Here is a 22,801-nt window from a genome sequence, read left to right as displayed (position 1 = left end):
TAGACATATAATAGTCAAGATCCCAGAAACCCAACAGAAGAACAAAATCCTACAGGCAGTTAGAGAAAAGAAACAAATCACCTATAAAGGAAAGCCCATCAGAATCATGGCAGACTTCTCAACACAAACCCTCAAGTCAAGGAGAGCCTGGAGTGACGTATTTCCAACCTAGACTGTTGTATCCTGCAAAATTCTCTTTCAAAATTGATGGGGAAATTAGATACTTCCATGACAAAGAACACCTGAGAAATTTCATGAACACCAAACCAGCACTCCAAACAATTCTAAGCAATATCCTAGAAAAAGGCAACGAAGGTTACAACTCCACAAGGCTCAACAGAGGGAAGCCACCAGACAAGGGAAAAAACTAAAGGGAAAGGGGGGAAAAGAAATAAGAGCCAACAACAGTAAAACATCATGACAAGGATGAGTCAATATCTCTCAGTTATAACTATCAATGTTAATGGCCTCAATTCACCAATCAAAAGAAGTAGACTGACAGAATGGATTAAGAAGCAAAACCCAGCAATATGCTGTATACAAGAAACACACCTAACTCAAAAGGAAATTCATAGACTGAAGGTAAAGGGATGGAAAACGGCTCTCCACGTGACAGGAACCCAGAAAAAAGCAGGGGTAGCAATCTTATTTGCAGACAAAGTAGATTTCAAACCAAAACTAATTAAGAGAGACAAAGATGGTCATTACATCCTTGTGAAGGGAACAATCCAAGAGGAAGAGATGACAATCCTAAATATATATGCACCGAATACGAATGCCCCCAACTATACAAAACAAATATTAATGGACATGAAAAACCAAATAAGCACTAATACAGTTGTAGTGGGGGACCTCAATACCCCACTATCATAAATAGACAGATCATCTAGACAAAAAATTAACAACAAAATTCTAGAACTGAAGCAAGCTATTGAACAAATGGACTTAATAGATATTTACAGAGTGTTCCACCCCACGAAATCAGAATACACATTCTTTTCAGCTGCACACGGGTCATTCTCCAAAATAGACCACATGCTAGCTCACAGGACATGTCTAAGTCAATGTAAAAGAATTGAAATTACCCCCTGCATATTATCAGACCATAGTGCAATAAAATTGGAGATCAATAACATGAGAAACTGCAAAACTCCCACAAACACCTGGAAATTGAATAACACCCTACTGAACAACCAATGGGTCACAGAGGAAATTAAAGAAGAAATTAGACAGTTTCTACAAGTAAATGATGATGCCAGTACAACATTTAGAAATCTATGGGACACAATGAAAGCAGTTCTACGTGGGAAATTCATAGCAGTGAATGCCCATATTAGGAAAACAGAGAGAACTCAGATAAATAACCTAATGCAGAACCTCAAACTCCTAGAAAAAGAAGAGAATAACAAACCCAAAGCCTGCACAAAACAAGAAATTATAAAGATCAGAGCAGAAATCAATGCAATGGAGACTAAGAGAACGATACAAAAAATTAATGAATCAAAGAGTTGGTTTTTCAAAAGAATAAATAAAATCAATAAACCTTTAGCCAACCTTATCAAAAAAAGGAAAGAAAAGACTCAAATCCACGCAATTAAGAACAAAAAAGGGAAAGTCACAACAGAACCAGCAGAAATCCAGAGGATCATCAATACCTACTTCAAGAACCTGTACTCTAATAAAATGGAAAACACAGAAGAAATGGACAGATTCCTAGATACATATGAATTGCCAAAGTTAAATGAAAAAGATATAGAAATTCTAAACACCCCAATTACAATCAGTGAAATTGAAAATATAATAAAACATTTACCAACAAAGAAAAGCCCAGGTCCTGATGGCTTCACTGCTGAATTCTACAAGACATTTAAGGAAGAACTAATGCCATTACTCTTTAAACTCATCAAGGAAATTGAAATGGAAGCAAGGCTTCCAAACTCATTTCTGGAAGCAAGTGTGACTTTGATTCCAAAACCAGGGAAAGACCCAACCCAAAAAGAGAACTACAGGCCAATCTCCCTAATGAACATAGATGCAAAAATCCTCAACAAGATACTGGCAAAAAGAATACAGAGGGTCATCAAGAAGATCATACTGGGCCGGGGATTTAGCTCAGTGGTTTCACCACCTGCTGCGCTAGCACAAGGACCCGAGTTCGATCCCCGGTACCACAGAAAAAAAAAAAAAAAGATCATACACTCTGACCAAGTCAGATTTATCCCAGGGATGCAAGGATGGTTCAACATACGTAAATCAGTAAATGTAATACACTATATTAACAGAGTCAAAGAGAAAAACCATATGATCGTCTCAATAGATGCAGAAAAGGCATTTGACAAAATCCAACACCCATTCATGATAAAAACCCTACAGAAAACTGGAATAGAAGGTCTTTATCTAAACCTGATTAAGGCTATCTATGAAAAACCAACAGCCGACATCATACTAAATGGTCAAAAACTGAAAACTTTCATGCTAAAATCAGGAGCAAGACAAGGATGCCCACTATCACTATTCCTGTTCAATATAGTTCTGGAAACATTAGCCACAGCAATTAGAAAAGAGAAAGAAATAAAAGGAATAAAGTTAGGAAAGGAAGAAGTTAAACTGTCATTATTTGCTGATGATATGATACTTTACATAGAAGACCCAAAAAACTTCACCAAAAGAATTCTAGACTTAATTGACAGATTCAGTAAAGTAGCTGGATATAAGGTCAACACTCAAAAAACAATAGCCTTCTTATACACAAATAGCAGACTCATTGAGAGAGAAATTAGGGAGATAATTCCTTTTATAATAGCATCCAAAAAATTGAAATATCTAGGAATCAATCTAACAAAGGAAGCAAAAGACCTCTACACTGAAAACTACAGCACCCTGAAAAAGGAGATCAAGGAGGATATAAGAAAATGGAAAGACATCCCTTGTTCCTGGGTAGGAAGAATCAATATAGTGAAAATGGCCATACTTCCAAAACTGCTATGTAGATTTAATGCAATGCCAATTGAAATTCCAACAATATACTTCACAGAGCTAGAGAAGACAATACAAAAATTCATTTGGAACCAGAAGAAACCTAGAATAGCAAAAGCAATTCTGGGCAACAGGGACATGGCTGGGGGTATCACAATACCCAACTTGAAGCTATACTACAAAGCTACTGTGATAAAAACAGCATGGTACTGGCAAAGAAACAGACCCAAGGATCAGTGGAATAGATTAGAAGATGCAGAAACAACTTCAGACATACTCAGCCACCTCATCTTTGACAAAGGAGTCAACCACCCTCATTGGAGGAAAGATAGCCTATTTAATAAATGGTGTTAGAAAAACTGTATTTTAACCTGTCAGAGATTAAAACTAGACCCATATCTCTCACCATGCACTAAACTAAGATCTAAGTGGATTAAAGATCTAAATATTAAGACAGAAACACTAAACTTGCTGGAAGATAAGTTAGGTAGGACTCTTGAAGATATTGGCATAGGAAAAGACTTTATGAACAAAACCTCAGTAGCATGGGAACTAGCAGAAAGAATCAACAAGTGGGATTTCATCTTATTAAAAAGCTTCTACACTGCAAGAGAAACCACCAACAGAACTAACAGACAACCTACAATATGGGAAAAAATTTTTAGCAGCTGTAACTCAGACAAAGGGCTATCTAGAATATATAAAGAACTGAAAAAAATCAGACCCCCCAAATTCAAAGACCCAATTCAAAAATGGGCATCTGAAATGAACAGACATTTCTCAGACAAAGAAGTAAAAGCAGCAAATAAACATATGAAAAAATGTTCAACATCACTGGTCATTCAAGAGGTGCAGATGAAAACAACACTGAGATTCCACCTCACCCCAGAAAGAGTGGCTGCTATCAAGAAATCAATCAATAACAAATGCTGGGTGGGGGTATGGAGGGAAAGGAACCCTTCTCCATTGTTGGTGGGAGTTCAGACTGGTGCGACCACTATGGAAATCAGTGTGGAGATACCTCAAAGAACTAGGGCTGGAGGTCCCATTTGACCCAGCTATTTCCCTGCTGGGCATTTTCCCAAAAGAATTAAAAGAATTATACCACAGAGATATATGTGTACCCTTGTTTATTGTGGCACAGTTTGTAATAGCTAAAGCTTGGAAACAGCCCAAGTGCCCATCAACTGGAAACTGGATAAAGAAGATGTGGGTTTTTTTATAAAATGGAGTACTACTGAGCCATAAAGAATGAGAAACTAGAGTCATTTATAGCTAAATGGATGCATATTGAGGCCATACTTTTTAAAAATATATGTATATATATTTATTGGTACATTTTAGGTATAAAATCCATTTACATTTATCATTGGTTGTTTGTACCAGAACATGATGCATCTTAGTTTTTATTTTTTATCCCATTACCTGTGTACCCTTCACCCCCTCCACCCTTCCCTATCTACACAGAGTTTGATTCTATTTTTTTCTCTCATATTTTTTTTCTTTCCCTTCCACCATCCCCAAACCCTTGGACCTTTTCTTATTTCAAATTATCAATTATTCATTTGAATCATTTTCATCCTTATTTACACTTTCAATTTCTCTTTTTCAATTTTTAGAGTATGGCCTCTACTCTTAAGTGAAATAAATAGGACATACATGTGTAAATACCAAATAGTTTCTCTAGTGTGAGAAACTGATAGTGTAAATAAGGACTAAAAGGATTAATAACTAATAATTGATACTTTGAAATAGGAAAAGGTCCAAAAGGGTAGGGGTGGTGGGAGGAGATGGGGAAAGGAAAGAATGGAAAGGAAAAATTATGAGAAAAGAAAAAAAAATGGAAACGAAGTAAGTAAATAGAGAAGGGCACAAAGGTAATGGGGAAAAAATAAGAACCAAGATATATCATGTACAGGTACAGGCACCCAAAGATAAATGTAAATGTATTGTATACCTAAAATGTACCAATAAAAGAATTTAAGTAAAAATAAATAAATAAATAAATTGAAGAGGTAGGATCCTGCAACAGACTCTAAACCCAAAAGCCAACTGCACCTAGAAGAGACCTCTGAGATGTAGTCATTTCCTAAGGTTTCAGAATACTGGTATTAAAGCTACTCACCATAAGCAATTTATAAGCAACCCAAGAATTGAACATAAAAAAAATAGAAAATGAGAAGGCACATAAACAAGATGCAACCCCCCAGACTTTCAGCTCACCAGAGGAAAACCCAAGGGGGACAATGAGGTGGAACAATCTGAAAACCACCCATCTGGATTCTCTGAAGTGGTAACAGTGGAAGTAAGAAAACACATGAGTGAGGCTCTAGAAAAAAATCAAAGCAGAAATAATTTCTCAGAGATGGTGACCAGAATGAAAGACATGCTTAGATACTCTAGAGCAGACAGATAAAAAAAATAGAGGAGCTATGGAAAATGATGGAAACCACAAACACCCAGCAAAGGAAAGAAATGGAATCCATGAAACAGATTCAAACAGATATCCAGGAGATTAAAAACTCCATTGAAAGCATACACAGCAGAATGAGCCAATGTGAGGACAGAATATCAGATATAGAAGACAGGATTCCAGTTATTGATCAAGAAAAAAAAGATGTCTTAAAAATAGCCAGGGAATATGAGAAATCAATCCAGCAGTTGCTAGATGATGCAAAGAAGAATAACATAAAATTGATCAGAGTCAATGAAAAAGCAGGAGATAATGCAAATGACATAAAAAAACCTGTTCACAGAAGTAATGGCAGAAAACTTTCCAAACAGGGAAAAACAATTTGATATGCAGATAAGTGAGGCATATAGAACTCCAATTAGCCGTGATAAAAAAAAAATCTTCCCCAAGGCATATCATAGTCAAGATTCCAAAAATTCAACACAAGAACAGAATATTAAAAGCTGTTAGAGAAAAGAAACAAGTCACCTATAAAGGAAACTCCATCAGATTCACAGCAGACCTCTCAACACAAACCCTCAAGTCAAGGAGGGCTTGGAGTGAAATATTTCAAGCCCTAAAGGAAAACAATTTCCACCTCAGATTGATGTTCTCTCATAAAACTAGTTTTCAAAATTGATGGAGAAATATGATACTTCTATGACAAAGAACACCTGAAGAAATTCATGACCACCAAACCAGCACTTCAAAGTGTTCTGAAGGATATTCTAGAACAAGATAACAAGGATTACAACTCCATGAACCCTAACAGAGTGAATCTACCAGGCAAGGCAAGAAATTGAAAAGAAGAGGAAAAAAGGGAGCCAACAACAGGAAAATAACATGACAGGGATAAGTCATCAGTTATAACCATCAATGTTAATGGTATCAATTCATCAATCAAAAGAAACAGACTGACAGAATGGATCAAGAAGTAAGATCCAACAATATGCTGCATACAAGAAACATGTTTAATTCAAAAAGAAATTCATAGACTGAAAGTCAAAGGATGAAAAACAATACTTCATGTGACAGGGACATGGAAGAAAGCAGGGGTAGCTATTCTATTTGCAGACAAAGTGGATTTCAAGCCAAGATTGATTAAGAGAAGTAAAGAAGGCCACTATATCCTTGTAAGCTCATTTGTTCAAATGTCAGGTTCAGTTCTAATATTTCATTTTTTTTGTCTAGTTGATCTATTTGTGAGAGTAGGGGTATTGAGGGCCCATATTACAACTGTATCAGTGCTTTGATTTTTCATGTCTGTTAATATTTGTTTTATATAGTTGGGTACATATATATTTATGATTGTTATCTCTTCCTCTTGGATTGTTCCCTTTACAAGGATGTAGTGAAACCAATGGCAAAAGAAACCACAAGAACTTCATAAACACATGGAAAGTAAATAACACCCTTCTGAAAAACCAAGTCAAAGATGAAATTAAAGAAGAGATCAGACAATTTCTACAATTAAACAATAATGCCGTTACAACATACCAGAACTTCTGGGATGCAATGAAGCAATCCTAGGAGAGAAATTGAATATCCACATCAGGAAAATAGAATGGGCTAAAATAAACAACAATGTTGAACCTTAAGCTTCTAGAAAAAGAAAAAAAAAGAGCAAGTCAAACCCAAAGCTCATAAAAGAGAGGAAATTATAAAGATCAGAGCAGAAATTAATGCAATGTACACTAAGAAAATAATACAAAGAATCAATGAATCAAAGAGTTGGTTCTTTGAAAAATTAAATAAGGGCTGCGGATTTAGCTCAGTGGTTTTGTCACCTGCTGCGCAAGCGTAGGGACCCGAGTTCAATCCCCGGTACCAAAAAAGAAAAATTAAATAAAATTGACAAACCCTTAGCCAACTGCTATGGCTTGTGTTTAGATGTCCCCCCAAAGCCCCATGCTCTCTCAGAGATGGCTGAATCTAGAGTGTGTAATTGATTCATGGTGGGGCTAGGACAGAGGGCACCAGGATTAAGGGCATGAGTGCTACCTGTGCTAAGTAGTCTGAATAAGATAAAAGGGGCAGGAGACTCTGTTAATATCCTTATTGCTTTTGCTACCTTGTGTGCACCATGACCTGTTTCTCCTCTGAGATGCCCCTCCTGCTTCTTTTGTTATTTTTGCTGTCTTCCAAACTGTTGCCCCTAGCCACTCTGTCTTGGAGCCAGCCAATTATGGACTAAAATCTTTACAAACTGTGAGCTAAATAAACTCTTTCTCCTTTAACTTGAATATCAGGTATTTTATCTCAGCAACAAGAGAAAAGTAACACACCAACCTTATCAAAAAAAGGAAAGAAGGGCTGGGGATTTAGCTCAGTGGTTCCGGCGCCTGCCGCGCAAGCGTGAGGTCCCGAGTTTGATCCCCAGTACCAAAATAAAAAATAAAAAAAGGAAATACAATCCATGCAATTAGGAATAAAAAGGGTGAAATCACAGCAGATCCTGCAGAAATCCAGAAGATCATCAATAACTACTTCAAGAGCCTGTATTCTGAGAGCCCGGGCTGTAGCTCAGTGGTACCGAGCCTGCCTTGAGAGCCCAAGGTCCTGAGTTTTATCCCGGATACAAAAAAAAAAAGAACTTGTATTCTAATAACATAGAAAACACAGAAGAAATGGACAGATTCCTAGACACATATGCATTACCAAAAGTGAGTCAAGAATTCTAAATAAACCAATATCAGCCAATGAAATTTTTTTTAAGAGTAGGAAGAATTTATTGATAGAAAGATAACTTCTGTCTAAGAGAGACAGAAGGGGGGCTGGAAAGTGGGTTGGCCTCCCAATGAAATTAAAGATGTTATTAAAAACCTAACAACAAAGAAAAGCCCAGGCCCTGACAGATTCACTGCTGAATTCTACAAGAAATTTATTTATTTTTATGTTATCCCATTTCCCCCTCAAGCCACCTCCCCTCCCTATGTACAAAAGCTTTGTTTCCATTTTTTCTTCTATTTTCACTTTTTTTCTTCTACAAGAAATTTAAGATCTACTGCTGCTACTTCTCTGACTCTTTAATGAAATTGAAAGGGAAGGAATACTCCAATATTCATTCCTGGAAGCAAGCATTACCCTGATACCAAAACCAGAAAAGGATGCAACCAAAAAAGACAACTACAGGCCAATATCCCTAATGAACATAGATGCAAAAATCCTCAATAAGATACTGCCAAACAGAATGCAGCAAATTATCAAGAAGGTTATACACCATGACCAAGTTGAATTCATCCCAGGGATGCAGGGCTGGTTCAACATATGCAAATCAATAAATGTAATACACAGGGCCGGGGATTTAGCTCAGTGGTTTCGCCGCTTGCTGCACAAGTGCAAGGACCCGAGTTTGATCTCTGGTACCAAAAAACCCCCCAAAATGGCATGGTACTGGCCAGGGATTTAGCTCAGTGGTGCTGCTGCCTGCCTCACAAGGACAAGGTCCTGAGTTCAATCCCTGGTACCAAAAAACAAAAAACAAACAATATGGTACTGGCAAAAAAACCCAAAACAACAGACCTAAGGATCAATGGAACAGATGAGAAGATGCAGAAACACCTCCAGACCCACTCAGCCACCTTATCTTTGACAAGGAGCCAGATACCTTTACTGGAAGACAGCCTCTTTAATAATGGTGCCAGAAAAACTGGCTTTCCACATGCCAAAAATTGAAACTAGAGCCATATCTTTCACCATGCACTTATCTAAAATTGAAATGCATCAAAAATCTAAATATTAAAACATAAACACAATCTGCTAGTTAGAATAGATAGGACTCTCAAAGACATTGGCATAAGCAAAGACTACATCAGTCATACAGGAACTATCACAACAAATCAGCAAGTCGAATCTCATCTTATTAAAAAGCTTTTGCACAGCAAGAGAAACCACCAACAGAGTGAAGAGACGACCCACAGTGTAGGAAATAAATTTTACCAGCTATTCCTCAGAGAGAGGACTACTATCTAGTATAAAGAACTCAAAAAATCTGACCCCCCAAACTTAAATACCCAATCCAAAAATTGGCATCTGAAATGAATAGATATTTCTCAGATGAAGAAATGGAAACAACAAATAAATATATGAAAAAGTGTTCAACATCACTGGTCATTCAAGAGATGCAAATTAAAATAATGTTGAGATTCCATCTCACTCCAGAAAGAATGGCTATTATCAAGAGATCAACCAATAGCAAATACTGGAGGGGCTGTGGGGAGAAAGGAACCTTTCTCCACTGTTGGTGGGAGTGTAGACTGGTGCAGCCACTGTGGAAATCAGTGTAGAGATTCTTCAAAAAACTAAAACTAGAGGGCCAGGGATTTAGCTCAGTGGTGCCATGCCTGCCTCACAAGCAAAGGGTCCTGAGTTCGATCCCCAATACCAAAAAAAACAAAAAACTAAAACTAGAGGTTCCATTTAACCCAGCTATTCCCCTTCTTGGTATCTTCCTGAAAAAATTAAAAGCATCCTACCACAGCAATATATGCTCACCCATGTTTATAGTGGCACATTTTGTAATAGCTAAATCTTGGAAACAGCCCAAATGCCCATCATCCAACAAATGGATAAAGATGTGTTTTTTTTTTTAAATAGAGTACTACTCTTCCATAAAGAAGGGTGAACTTGAGACACTTATAGCTAAGTGGATGCACCTTGAGACCATACTCTTAATAAAATAAACTGGACACACATGTTTAAATACTACATTGTCTGGTGTGAGAAATCAAAAGTGGAAATAAGGACTAAAGTGTATAATAGATATTGGGAAATGGGAAGAAAATGTTCTAATGGGAAGGGAACAAGGGTGGACGTAGGGAGAAAGAAAGGAAGGGACCCCCAAAGAAGGGAAGGGACAAAAAAAGTGAAAATAGAAGGAAAAATGGAAACAAAGCTTTTGTATCTAGGGAGAGGAGAGGGCTTGAAGGGAGGGAGGGAGGGAATGGGAAAAAAAAGGTGGGATGTATCATGTACAGGTGAGAAAGACACCCATCTCAAAAACAACAATGACAAGGGCTGGGGATTTAGCTCAGTGACACTGCACCTGCCTTGAAAGCGCAAGGTCCTGAGTTCAATCTCCAGTATGGGGGAGGGGGAGATTAAAGGTACATCAAAAAAAAAAAGATGCCATGAGTCTAAGCTTTAAGGTTTTGTTTTTTAGCTTTAAATTTATATAGAATTAAGACTACATAAGTTTAATACATACAAAATAATTAAATGCTTTCTTTTACATAATATATATCTAAAAATTAAACAAAGTGGTCAAATGTCTTGATATCTCTTTAAATTTGGTCCTGCCAAATTTTGGTCCTGCCATTTAAAATTTAATCTAACTATTGGTTTTAATTAAACATTTTGCTATATAAATAAGATACACTTATATATTGGGTAATAAGTCCATACACAGTCATTAACACTGTTTCCCAGTTTTATAAGAGCACTAAAGAGGACCAATGCAAGTTCGAGGCCAGCCTGGCTACATAGTGAGTTCAAGGCCATCCTGAACATACTGAGACCCTGTCTCAAAAAACTAGATAGATACACAGATACATAGATATCCATAGGTCCAAGGGTACTAGGTTAAAACTTAAATCAACCAGCTAACCTCCCAGTCTTGAGACATCATAGACCGTATCAGTTTTCCACTGATAGGGCCAGGGATTTAGCTCAGTGGTGCCACAGGTGCTTTGCAAGCACAGGTCCTGAGTTCGATCCCTGGTACCAGAAAAAAAAAAAAAAGATCAATTTTTCACTGATACAATCATCTGGCCACTATCTTTTTCCCACAAATAAGACTTAAAAATATAATATGGCACATAAAGTCTCTTACTAACTATACCCAAAGAGGATATTTCATTATTAAATTCAAAAATAAAAATGATAAAAAATAAGAATGATTGTTAAAAAGCTATTCTACAAAATCAAATGGCCCTAGATATGATAACACAAGGTAAAATGTGTGCTATTATCCAAACAAAATGTTGTGTGTAAATTCCTGATAACTCTACAAATGTGTCCTCTACATGACATGATCTATGTTCACAAATCGGTACAATGTCAGACTCTGCCATAAGCTTTAATTAAAGCAGGACTTGAAAACAAGTTTTTTTTCCCAGCCTTGGGCAGTTCCTCCTCAGATCATACATACACACACAAACACACAAACACACACACACACACACACACACACAGCTGTAACTCCTTGTAATTGGCAACTATGTCCTGTAAGCAAAGTTTATGTCATCTTGTTCTCACAAGATTCATAAGGCTCTGTTTTCCTTCAAGGCTAAGTTATTAGTTGCTTTTAACTGCTTTGTCTCATTTCTGTAACCTCATTCGCCCCTCCCCCAAGTTTCTCACCACTAGAAAGACCACCCCCTCAAACCAAATGTATAAAACTGGAGCCTTTCCTTTGTTCTGGGCTCAACCTCTAGACACAAGTCCATTGGGCTGGTGTTCACCTAAAATAAAATCCTCCTGTGTCCTAGTGGTCTCTCCAGTCTCTTAAATTCCGCAACATGATAACTGGCTAATGTCCTGGATCCCTAAAACAACCTGGTAAAAAAAAATTCCTCATTTTTCTGGCTATGATTATAGACATTAAAATTCTTGTCTGGGGCCGAGGATGTAGCTCAATGGTGTTGTGCCTGCCTGGCAAACACAAGGTCCTGATTCTATCCCTGGTAAAAAAAAAAAAAGGGAAAAAAATTCTGGTCTGTTACATGATTCATTGTTGTTGTGAGCTAATGTCTCATATGTCCTTGCCCTCATTTTTAGACTGTTAAACGATGATAGTATTACAGGAAGCTAAGTTAGGTAGAAATATTATAGGCAGTCAGATAAGGCTGGGCCCTCAAGAGAGTCAGCACAAAAGATAAAAACACATTACAACTTTGACTGGAGGTGCATCAGTTCGAGGCCAGACCTCAAGAAAAAGACAAAACGGCCAGGCCTGCATACTTCCCCAAGGGATGAGATAAGTGGTAACACCTGGTCTAATGAAGTCTGGATAGACATCAGTCACCTCGGTGGGTGACCAAGACCTCCAGACCCATTATTTCCTAGAAAAAGTCTTTGCTCTTTCCATGTACACTTAGGAGACTTGTTCCCCCACTGGATCACTATTACCTAAGCGACTATACTTGTAACCTTATTGGTTGATCATAGCTTTAACCCACATTGTACTCACATGGTTGTGCTTTATAAAACTTCCCCTGAAAAGTGGGGTCCTTGGCCACCCATTTGGGACCCCTTCTGCCTCTCGGGAGCTAAAATCTCTCAATAAATATTTCCTATTCTTTTTTTTTCCATTAAGTTTATTGGTACATTTTAGGTATAAAATACAGTTACATTCATTGTTGGGATCTTGTACCATTACATGAGTATCTTGGTTATCTTTTTCCCCTTCCCTTGCCCTCCCTTCACCCCCTCCACCCTTCCCTATTTGCAAAGACTTTGTTTCCATTTTTTTCCTTTTCTCATATTTTTTCTTTTCCCTTTTTTCCTTTCCCCTACCCCTCCCATTTCCGCTGGTCCTTTAGACCTTTTCTTCCTATTACACAATATCGATTATACATTTTTTAAATTATAATATCAAGATCTAGGAGACATTACCACAGATTTTATAGAATTTAAAAGGATATAGAAAGCATATTACAAAAATCTTTTTTGAAATAAATTTGACAACTTCTAAGAAGTACCTTGGAAGACAAATTAATGAAACTAACTCTGGAGGAAATATAAAATTTGAATAGCACCTATTAAAGAAAGTATAGTCCTAGCTTGAAAACCTACCTATATGACAACAACAGGCTCATATACATTTTAACTGATAAATTATATCAAACAAAGCAGAAAAAAGAAGGAACACTTCTCCCCTTATTTTAGGAACTCAACATTGTGCTAATACTAAAACTGGATAAAGATAATAGAAGAAAAAAGTATGAATATAGATAGAAATTTGTTTAACAAAACAAACTATTAGAAGTCAGATCTGGCAGTATGTAGAAAGTGGTTTTATTATAGGGATGGCAGTGTTGGTTCAGCATTGGAAGATCCACCCCCAAAGGTCATCATTTTAACAGAGGAAAGGAAAAAGCCATATGATCCTGTCACTAGTTGGAGAAAAAGTATTGGACTAAATTCTACAGCTGTTCATGGTAAAAGCTATCAGGAGACTAGAAGTAGAACAGAAACTTCTCAACAGATTAAAGACATGTACTCCATACTTCCAGCGAGAACGCCTTGTATGAATGGAGAAGATACAATGCTTTCTCCATAAGGTGGGGAACAAGGGCAGATATGCTTACTCTTTATCTGTCCATTAAACTTTGAAACCTAGTCCCCACCAAAATAGTCTGGCAATAAAATGACACAACTAGGATAGGATTGGCAAGGTAGAAGCAAAAATCTTTCTATGTAGATGAAATGATCATCTACAGAGAAAATACTAAGAAATCTCTAGGATCCCCTAGAACCTGTATTTGAATTTAGCAGGATTAGAAAAGACAAGGTATATATAAAAATTCAGGTCTGTGTATACTTGCTGTAAATGAAGAATTGGATATTGAAATTTAAAAGTTATGTAGGAGTACAAAGGACCTAGAAAAGTTTAAAAAAAAAACAGTGTTGGAGGACGTTTAGTACCTAATTTTAAGACTTCTTCTAAAGCTACAGTAATATTTCCTACTCTTAACCTTTGTTGTTCCTTAGAATTCATTCTTCAATTTGGGGGAACACGAACTCAGTATATCTGACATCTAACAGGGTGCAAGTTATAGTATTTCCCCTATATCATTTGGAGGTCCAATATCATTCCTATATCAATAGTTCTTCAAAAAATAAATTCAATATTCCTAGGTCTCCTTTAGATCAGTCAAAACAAGACTTTCAGTCCCTGGCTAGACTAGATCAACGCCCTTCCTCCTAAAATAGTTACTAATAGCCTAAAATAGTTACTAAAGTCAGACCATTGGCCTTCTATAATCCTTTAAAACTATGAGACCAAACTCTCAGGGAGAAAAATGAGGTAAGATTTTAAAAATAATAATAAAACTAGGTAAAAAAGAGACCAAAATAATTGAGATTTTAAAATTGTACTTTGAAAAAACCTGCAGCTTCAAGACAAGCTCTTTTCCTGCTTCAGAGGCCACTCTAGCCTGTGACATTCCTCCTTCCATCCTTACAGAATGTTACATTCTTAAAGGCTTTTTTTTTTTTTTTGGTACAGGGATCGAACTCAGGACCTTAAAGGCCTTTTTACAATAACTTATAAATTCTCTGGCACTAGACCCTTTTCACCTGCAAATTGCCCTTTTCTCCAGTCCAGAAAGCAGCTGCATTGGAGACAGAATATCTTAACTTCAAACATAGATCTCTACTTCAAACCCAATGTAGATGGTTTGCACTGTAACCTGGCAGACAGTGAAAATACATAGCCTAGATCACCCATTTTAAAAACAGCCTTTAAGGCCAGGTGTGGTGGCTTACACCTGTAATCCCAATCCAGGAAGGCTGAGGCAGGAGGATCACCATGAGTTTGAGGTCAGCCTGGACTACATAGCAAGACCCTATCTCAAAAAAAAAGAAAAAAAGACAGGGCCAGGGATTTAGCTCAGTGGTTCCATTGCCGGCCTCGCAAGAACAAGGTCCTGAGTTCGATCCCCGGTACAAAAAAAAAAAAAAGACAGCTTTAACTGTACCTTACTCTGGTTTAAAACATGGTTCATTTCTCTAAGCACCCACACTCCACTCTTGAGTGTGTCCTATATCTCTGTAAAAAAACCCCTCATGTCGGGCCAGGGATTTAGCTCAGTGGTTCCACTGCCTGCCTTGCAAGCACAAGGTCTGAGTTTGATCCCTGGTACCAAAAACAAAACAAAAAAACCCTCATGTCTCTTTTACTGGTGCATCCTAAAAATTCTTTTTCTGTGACAAGCGTCAGCAAACCTACAAACTTATTTTAAGAGGGTTGGTTCAAAATCAGTTCAATATAAACAAAATCCATTCAATATAAACTGGACTCCCAGTAGACTTGGGGATCATACCTCCATTTATTAGAGGAAACGAGTTTGCCCAAACAAAATCTAGGCTTACATTTGGAAATTTGCCAGGCAGAGGAGGAGCAGGAGGCACTATTAAATAACAATTCACTTAAAAAGATGACAGTACCTAAATAGGTAGCAGCCATGTTTCTAGGCCCTTTCAGTCACACAGTCCTATAAGCATCCCAAGCAGCATTTGATTGAAGCATCCTGAGACTAGAGAAATACATTTGGGCAACGTGCTTTCATTTGGCTGCCTGTGTGGGAAAACCCATCCACAGACCAGTTGACTCCTATAGTCACACTACTGTAGTAGCAGCTCCAAACTGTTACTAGACCTTAGTTGTAGGGCCACCTGATGGAGACCACCCTGAGTGAGCTGCAAATTTATAAGTTGGCTTTTCATACTAAAAGTCTGAGTTTGCCTATTAGCCCACAGTGGCTTGCCTGAAGAGCCAGCAGTTGGTGTGTGGGAACAGAACAATTCCCCACACCATGGGTTACAGCAGAGGTCTCAATGATCCGTGACGCTGTGATGTCTTGGATGGCAAAACAATAGTGCAGCTAAGGGCAGCATGACACGTACACAAAACTTCTTTAGAAGCAAAAATTAATCTATGGGAAAAACCAAATTTCCCATTAATCAATGATCTGTTCTTGCTAGAATGTCTTGTTCCTTTGTTGCTAGGACTCTGCTTGTGTCAGTGCTCTCCACTCCACTGTTCCTTGCACTGCCCTTTACCTCCTCAAGAAGCTGTGCATTCAATAGTGACAAGCTTCAGAAGACAGTATCTTAGCCTGATAAGAACTTTGACCATCCTTGGCCCCCTTTGTACAGTAAAGGTTTTGTCTTGTCTTTCGTTATCTGGTGCTATACCCTTGGTCAGGTGATTGAGGGTCTGATCAGCCCCTGATAGCCACCTACACCTTCCATTTAACATACTCTTTATAGAGAACCCCTGGCACTCTGCACAGGAGGCCCCAGGTCATGCACTGAAAGATAGGTACAGTACTTTGCAATTGAGAAGGTGTAGAAATATACACCAGTGGAAAACTGAAGTAGACAGTATGGTGAAGAAAAATATTTGTAGTCCATGGTGAGAGAAAAGGAAAGGACAGGAGGGAAAATAGGGAACTTTATATAACTTTTTACATTCTATCAATATTGATGTTTGCCTTCTATGTTCTAGATTATCCAAGAGTAGGGTTGTCAGATTTATCCAGTAAAAACACAGTATGCATCTGTGTGTGATGGCGCACGCCTGTGATCTCAGCACTTGGGAGGCTGAGACAGGAGGATCACTCCAAGTTGGAGTCCAGCCTGGATTACATAGTGACTTCAAGGCCACCCTGAACTACATAGTGAGACCCTGTCTCAAAACACCAAAAAACATGGGCTGGGGACTTAGCTCAGTAGTTCCGCCGCCTGCCTCGCAAGTGCAAGGTCCCAAGTTTGATCCCCAGTACCAAAAAAAAAAAAGAAAACTCCAAAAAACATTTTTTTTCTTGGGCCACAGAGGTGTAGCTTAAGCATTTCCTTAGCATGTGCAATGCCCTGGGTTTGATCCCCAACATGACTAAAAAATTATTTCTAAAAAATCATTTGACTGGGTGTGGTGGCACACACCTGTAATCCCAGCTACTCAGGAGGCTGAGGCAGGACTGCAAGTTCAAGGCCAGCCTGAGCAATTTAGCAAGACCTTGTCTCAAAATAAAATCAAAATGGCTGGGGATGTAGCTCAGTGGTAAAACACTTGCCTAGCATATGCAAGACCCAAGTTCACTCCTCAGTACTGAAAAAAAAATTTTTAGTTAAAATTCATCACAGCATTATGTATTTCATTTGTCAACCCTATCCAGGAGGTTTCTTAGTCTGAGGCTACTCTGACCATGTCTTACCAAAGAGCAACAGGGAGATTACCACAGAGCAAATCACCACACAGATACTTCACCCACTGCAAAGGGAAGGTATGGCATTCCTATAGCTTCGGTTCCCCCATTCTCAAAAACTCAGTGCTATTTGGCAGGGCAGGAGTATGTGTGCACAGTGGTGTTATCAACCACTATTTGCCCAGTGAAGAAATTTTCCTTCCATATCAAACGAAAGTAAAAAACATGACTAGGGAGGACAAAGAGAAGGAGGCCCACTGAGAAATGGCAAGCTGAGCAACTCTAGCAAAGCTTGAAGTCCTTTATCACCACAAAGGGGACAGCCTGAGGGTGTGGATGTACAGATTGAACTTGGAGCAATCACAAGGGTTGGAACAATCAAAAAGCACTCAGGGATGAATAAATAGGAAGATGTACTGAGGTGGTAAGGACAACAAGTGAGACTGTCTCACTTTCTCACTGTCTCATACACTCAGAACAGCTAAGCACAATAAGAGACAGAAGAAGACTCTCAGAGGAAAGCACAGAATTCCCAGACAATGATTGACAGGTCAATTTGTTTATTTTGTTTTTGTTTTATTTAGGGGGTTAACCTTGAGTGATCTGTTCCTAAAGTAGGAAGTGCCTGAAAGGAAAAAGGAAAAACTCAGATATAACTTTTCTGGGGATCGATAATTCCGTATCACCAGGCTCATGGTGCTAGCAGAATCTTAACAGATCTCATTATGGGACCCTCACCTTTGATGCACTATCATGACTAAATGCCAAATCCATCTCCTGAAGCAGCAATAACAAGTCCATGACTGATAAACATTTGTCTCAAATGCATGAGAGAAAAACATCAAAAGAACAGGATCATATTATACCTTTTGGTTTTTTATAGCCCCCTCTTTGGGAATTCTTACGGTAGTTCCCATTAACCCAGCTTCTCTGAAACTGTGTTACCAAAGATATTAATAGGGGTTATATTGGACCCTCTGAAAAAAAAGTTCAGTGGTGAAATAAGTTTGAGAAATGTTATATACACGGTAAGTTATAAAGTCCTGCTTAAAGGAACATAATTAGTTTTATTTAAATTGCTGTCTCCTGAGCTTATGTAACCATAGAACCCTCTTAAGGAACATCTATCTCTCAGAACTGTGGAAAAACTGCTTGGGCTGGGGATGTAGCTCAGAGGCGCTGTACCCGCCTGGCAAGTGCAAGGTCCTGAGTTTGATCCTTGATACCAAAAAAAAAAATCAAAAACTGTTTAATCATTTTTATAAAAATGTCTCATCTCAAGAATAAGAAAAAGCGGGCCGGGGATTTAGCTCAGTGGTTCCGCGGCCTGCCTCACAAGTTCAAGGTCCTGAGTTTGAGCCCTGGTACCAAAAAAAAAGAATAAGAAAAAGGAACTGGGGATGTAGCTCAGTGGTAGAGCACTTAGCATGAGTGAGGCCATGTATTTGAAACCCAGCCACCCTTAGGATCACTGCAAGTCAAGGCCAGCCTGGACTACCTAGCGAGTCCAAGGCCACCCTGAACTGCATAGCGAGACCCTGCCTCAAAAAAAAAAAAAAAAAGAAAAAAAGAAAAAGAAACAATGAAAAATGAGGTTTAAAGCAACAATTTGGTTTTTTTTTTTGTTTTCGTTTTTGTTTTTGAGACAGGGTCTCACTATGCAGTTCAGGCTGGCCTTGAATTCAAGGCAATCCTCCTGCCTCAGCCTCTTGAATGCTGGGATTACAAGTGTGTGCCATCACACCTGGCTAAGGCAATGATTTGAAAACTGGTGATCTTGTCTTTTGGTGAAGCACTTGCTTGATGGTTAATGTAGCAGAAAAAGCTGAAATCAGACTTAAAAGCAAACACCTAACAAGAACAATACTAGATTGCTCTACTTAGCCATGGGCTGGCCAGGAGAGGACAGAACAGCACTGATAGCACTTAGTGGGATCTCCTCTTACCACTCTGACAGGGGAGACAGACACATTTCTCTGTCTGTCTGTCTCTCTGTCTCTCTCTCTCTCTCTCACACACACACACACACACACACACACACACACGCACACACACACTTACTCCAAAAGGTTCAGATCAAAGCAGCCATGTACAAACTAGTCTGTCTTCACTCTTCCAAAAGCTGAATAACTAGTAGTCTTGGGTTTCTAGGGGAAGAGACAAATGGTTCATGTTGGCACTCTCAACTGATGTCAAAGGAATCTCCTCTTATACTGCTTAAGTGCAGTCCCAAATAGCACCCAAAAGCTTTAAGATGATACACTTCTTGGTGTTCTTTTTTTGGGGGGGTACCAGGGATAGAACTCAGGATCTTGCACTTGGGAGGCAGGTGGCAGCACCATTGAGCTAAATCCCCTGCCCCTTGGTGTTCTTTTTTGTGGCAGGGTGAAGCACAGCCCAGACAGCTTCTGAAAATACTTCATGTATCCCACCCTGCATCAGGGCTGAACATTCCAGATATTTCACAGCCCCCACCTGCTTAGCCAGGGCACTGCCTTGTTGAGGAGTTGTAGACACTAGGCTTTTCTCCTTCAGCTTCTTCATTGTCTCAGGGTAGTTCTGCAGGTTCCTTTTGGTGCCTACCAGCAGAACAGGTACATTGGAGCAAGGATAGGAGACCTCTGGATGCCACTTATGCCTCACATTGGCATAAAAGGATGGGTTGCCAATGGAAAAACAAATGAGAAAAATGTTGGTCTTAAGAGTAGGACAGTGTTTGCAGTTGGTCATATTCCTCTTGGCCAGCAGTGTCCCACAGATTCAGGCTAACAATTTGGCCATCCACAGATGTCTGGGTGCTACAGTTATCAAAGATGGTGGGGATATACTCCTCAGGAGAGGCATTTGTTGTATAACTGATGACAAGGCAGGTCTTACCTACAGCCCCATCTTCTACAACCAATCACATATTTGATTGTCGGCATTCTTCCCTTGCAGTCCTATATACAAGAGAGAAATACTTGGTTAATTTAGGGAGCCAATGCTTTATAAACATATCTCTTGAGGAAAGGGGCCAGACACCTCCCATTACTCCCCATTCCCCTAACACCTTAGAAGACTCAGCTAGGAAAGGTTAGGTAGCACAAAAATTCCTATTTTAAAGTTTGTGAGCTGCTAGAAAACAGGCTCCAGTAGGTCCTAGAAGCCACCTCAGATTATGTACAATACTATGCATAAGTCAATTTTTCAGAAAAGAAGATCCAAAACTATCATCAGATTCTCAAAAAAGGCCCTGAGCCCAGAAAGATTAAAAACCATTCATATACAAGGTATGTATGTTAAATTGTTATCATAAAGGTCTGGATATTCTGTACTGTATCAAAGGTGCTAACATATTGCAGGTGCTCAATAAATAGTAACTAATGTAAAAAACATTGGTATAATGGGGATGAAAATAATCAAACTATGTTATGTGTATGTATGAATCTGCCAAAATGAAACCCATTAATCTGTATAACCAATATGCACTAATAAAGAGATGTCAAACAAAAACATTAGTATAGAAAAAAATTTCCAAGGTTGAAACAAAAGAAACACAACTCTTACTTTGGATCTGTGACTATAGGCTCAGCAAATGAATATTCACTCCTGAGAACCTAAAAACTCCTGAAAAGCCTAATACTGGAGAGGAAGATAGGCAAGTCAGACTCTGCCATATAGAGAAGTGGTTAAAAGTCAAGGCTCTGAAGTCAGACTGCTTGGAGTAAAAAAGCAGTCCTCTCTCTTCCTAAGCTTTGTGATCTTGGGCAAGTTTTCAATGTGAGGGTTAAATGAAAGAAAGCACATGAAATACTAATTAGTCTCTGTCACACGGCAGTATTTTTGGTTTTTTGGTACTAGAGATTGACTCCAGGGCCTCACACATGCTAGGCAAATACTCTGCCACTGAGCTACATCCCCAGCCTTTGATATCTTAGTTGTTTTAGTACTATTCTATTATTGGGGAAAGGCAAAAGTTCTCTAATATGGTTACAGTGCTAGGCAAATTAGGGGCCTCCATTTTATGAGTAAAACTATAGGTCACAACACCACTCACACTTTATGAATCAAGTATTTCAGGGTAAGTAATGTAGCAGAGATGATCTGCAAGAAACATATTTGTGCCAGGCATGGTGGTGCACACTTATAATCCCACCACTTTGGGAGGCTGAGGCAGAATGTTCAAGTTTAAGCCCAGTCTGGGCAATCCAGCAATTTAACAAGACCCTATCTCAAAATATAAAAGAAAGGTACTAGGTTCAATTCCCAATATCACACACACACACACACACACACACACACACACAAAAGAAAAGCTATAAGCGCCCATGTTTATATCTCCATATTAATACTATATCAATATATCACTGCCCTACTCTCTAGAACCCAAAGTACTCCATTTTCTTTTTCTTTTTTTTTTTTGGTACCAGGGATCGAACTCAGGTCCTTGCGCTTGCGAGGCAGGCAGCGGAACCACTGAGCTAAATCCCCGGCCCAACTCCATTTTCTTTACAGTTTTAATTACTATCCTAATTTCAGGCCCAAACCCTATAGTATTAACTTTTTCAAGGGTCAGAAGACAGAGGAAAGGGGATAATTAGATGTTATTGTTTATTTGGTTACTGAAAGAAATTGGGAATTTATTTCTCATCTTGGAAATTTGGGGCAATAGATACATTCCATATCCTATTGTCTTATTAGCTAAAGTCTACAATAGGACCACATCATAGGCAAAACAAATACCGCATAAATGAAACGCCTTCAAAGTATGCTTCACATATAAGACCAGTAGGGGTAGCTCTCTCCCCATATATAGCCAATTCTGATCTGTGAGGCCTTCCACCTACAACTAAAACAAGCCCAGAGTATAATTCAACTTTGAGGTAACCACTCCAGGGTATTTGCCACTTTTTTTGTTTGTTTGTTTTATTTTTGGCTTTTGGCACCAAGCACAAAGTCTGTAATAGACTCTCAATTTTTTGTTTCCCTGTTTTGTCATAGCAAATTATTTTCTTCTGAGCCACGCATTATATTATTTGCCTTTTGGTTTTTTTTTTTGTTTGTTTTTTGTTTTTTGAGACAGGGTCTCGCTATGTAGTTCAGGCTGGCCTTGAACTCACTATGGCCTTGAACATGCAGTGATCTTTCTGCCTCAACCTCCTGAGTGCTGGGATTGCAGCCATATGCCAACACACTCAGCTGCCCAGTCTTTTATTTTGAGACAGGGTCTCACTAAATTCCCTAGGCTGACCTCAAACATGTGAAACTCCTATCTCAGCCTCCCAGGCAGCTGGGATTACAGGCATGCACCACCACCCTGAATTGCTCTTCTTTTTCTTTGTAGGAATAGGCATAACAAATAAACATACAAGATTAAAGGAAACAGAGAAAAGCTACCACACATTCATTCCTTAAGAATAGCCTTCCAAGGACCGGGGATTTAGCTCAGTGGTTCTGCCAC

At 38.7% G+C, this 22,801-nt stretch overlaps 1 protein-coding gene and 1 pseudogene across 2 annotated transcripts in view; both read right to left on the bottom strand.

Moving 5' to 3' along the window:
- Taf1 (TATA-box binding protein associated factor 1) overlaps positions 1 to 22,801 on the bottom strand; it is a 129,145-nt gene that overhangs the window by 104,457 nt on the left and 1,887 nt on the right. Inside the window, exon 2 of the mRNA XM_087210522.1 lies at positions 20,239 to 20,300. The gene's annotated coding sequence lies outside the window, so the exon portion shown is untranslated. The remainder of the gene's footprint in view (positions 1 to 20,238; positions 20,301 to 22,801) is intronic.
- LOC101720904 (mortality factor 4-like protein 1 pseudogene) overlaps positions 17,905 to 22,801 on the bottom strand; it is a 29,525-nt pseudogene continuing 24,628 nt past the window's right edge. The window contains exons 3-4 of the transcript XR_015451039.1: positions 20,239 to 20,300; positions 17,905 to 19,940 (exon numbers count right to left, since the gene is read on the bottom strand). The product of XR_015451039.1 is annotated as a mortality factor 4-like protein 1 pseudogene (transcript). The remainder of the gene's footprint in view (positions 19,941 to 20,238; positions 20,301 to 22,801) is intronic.

The sequence above is a fragment of the Heterocephalus glaber genome, unplaced genomic scaffold (assembly GCF_053883595.1).
Source record: "Heterocephalus glaber isolate CG9 unplaced genomic scaffold, H.glaber_assembly_v1.0 deba00001145, whole genome shotgun sequence".
NCBI classification, from domain to species: domain Eukaryota; kingdom Metazoa; phylum Chordata; class Mammalia; order Rodentia; family Bathyergidae; genus Heterocephalus; species Heterocephalus glaber.
Note: the sequence above shows the minus strand (reverse complement) of the source record. Positions and strands in the feature narration are given on the sequence as shown.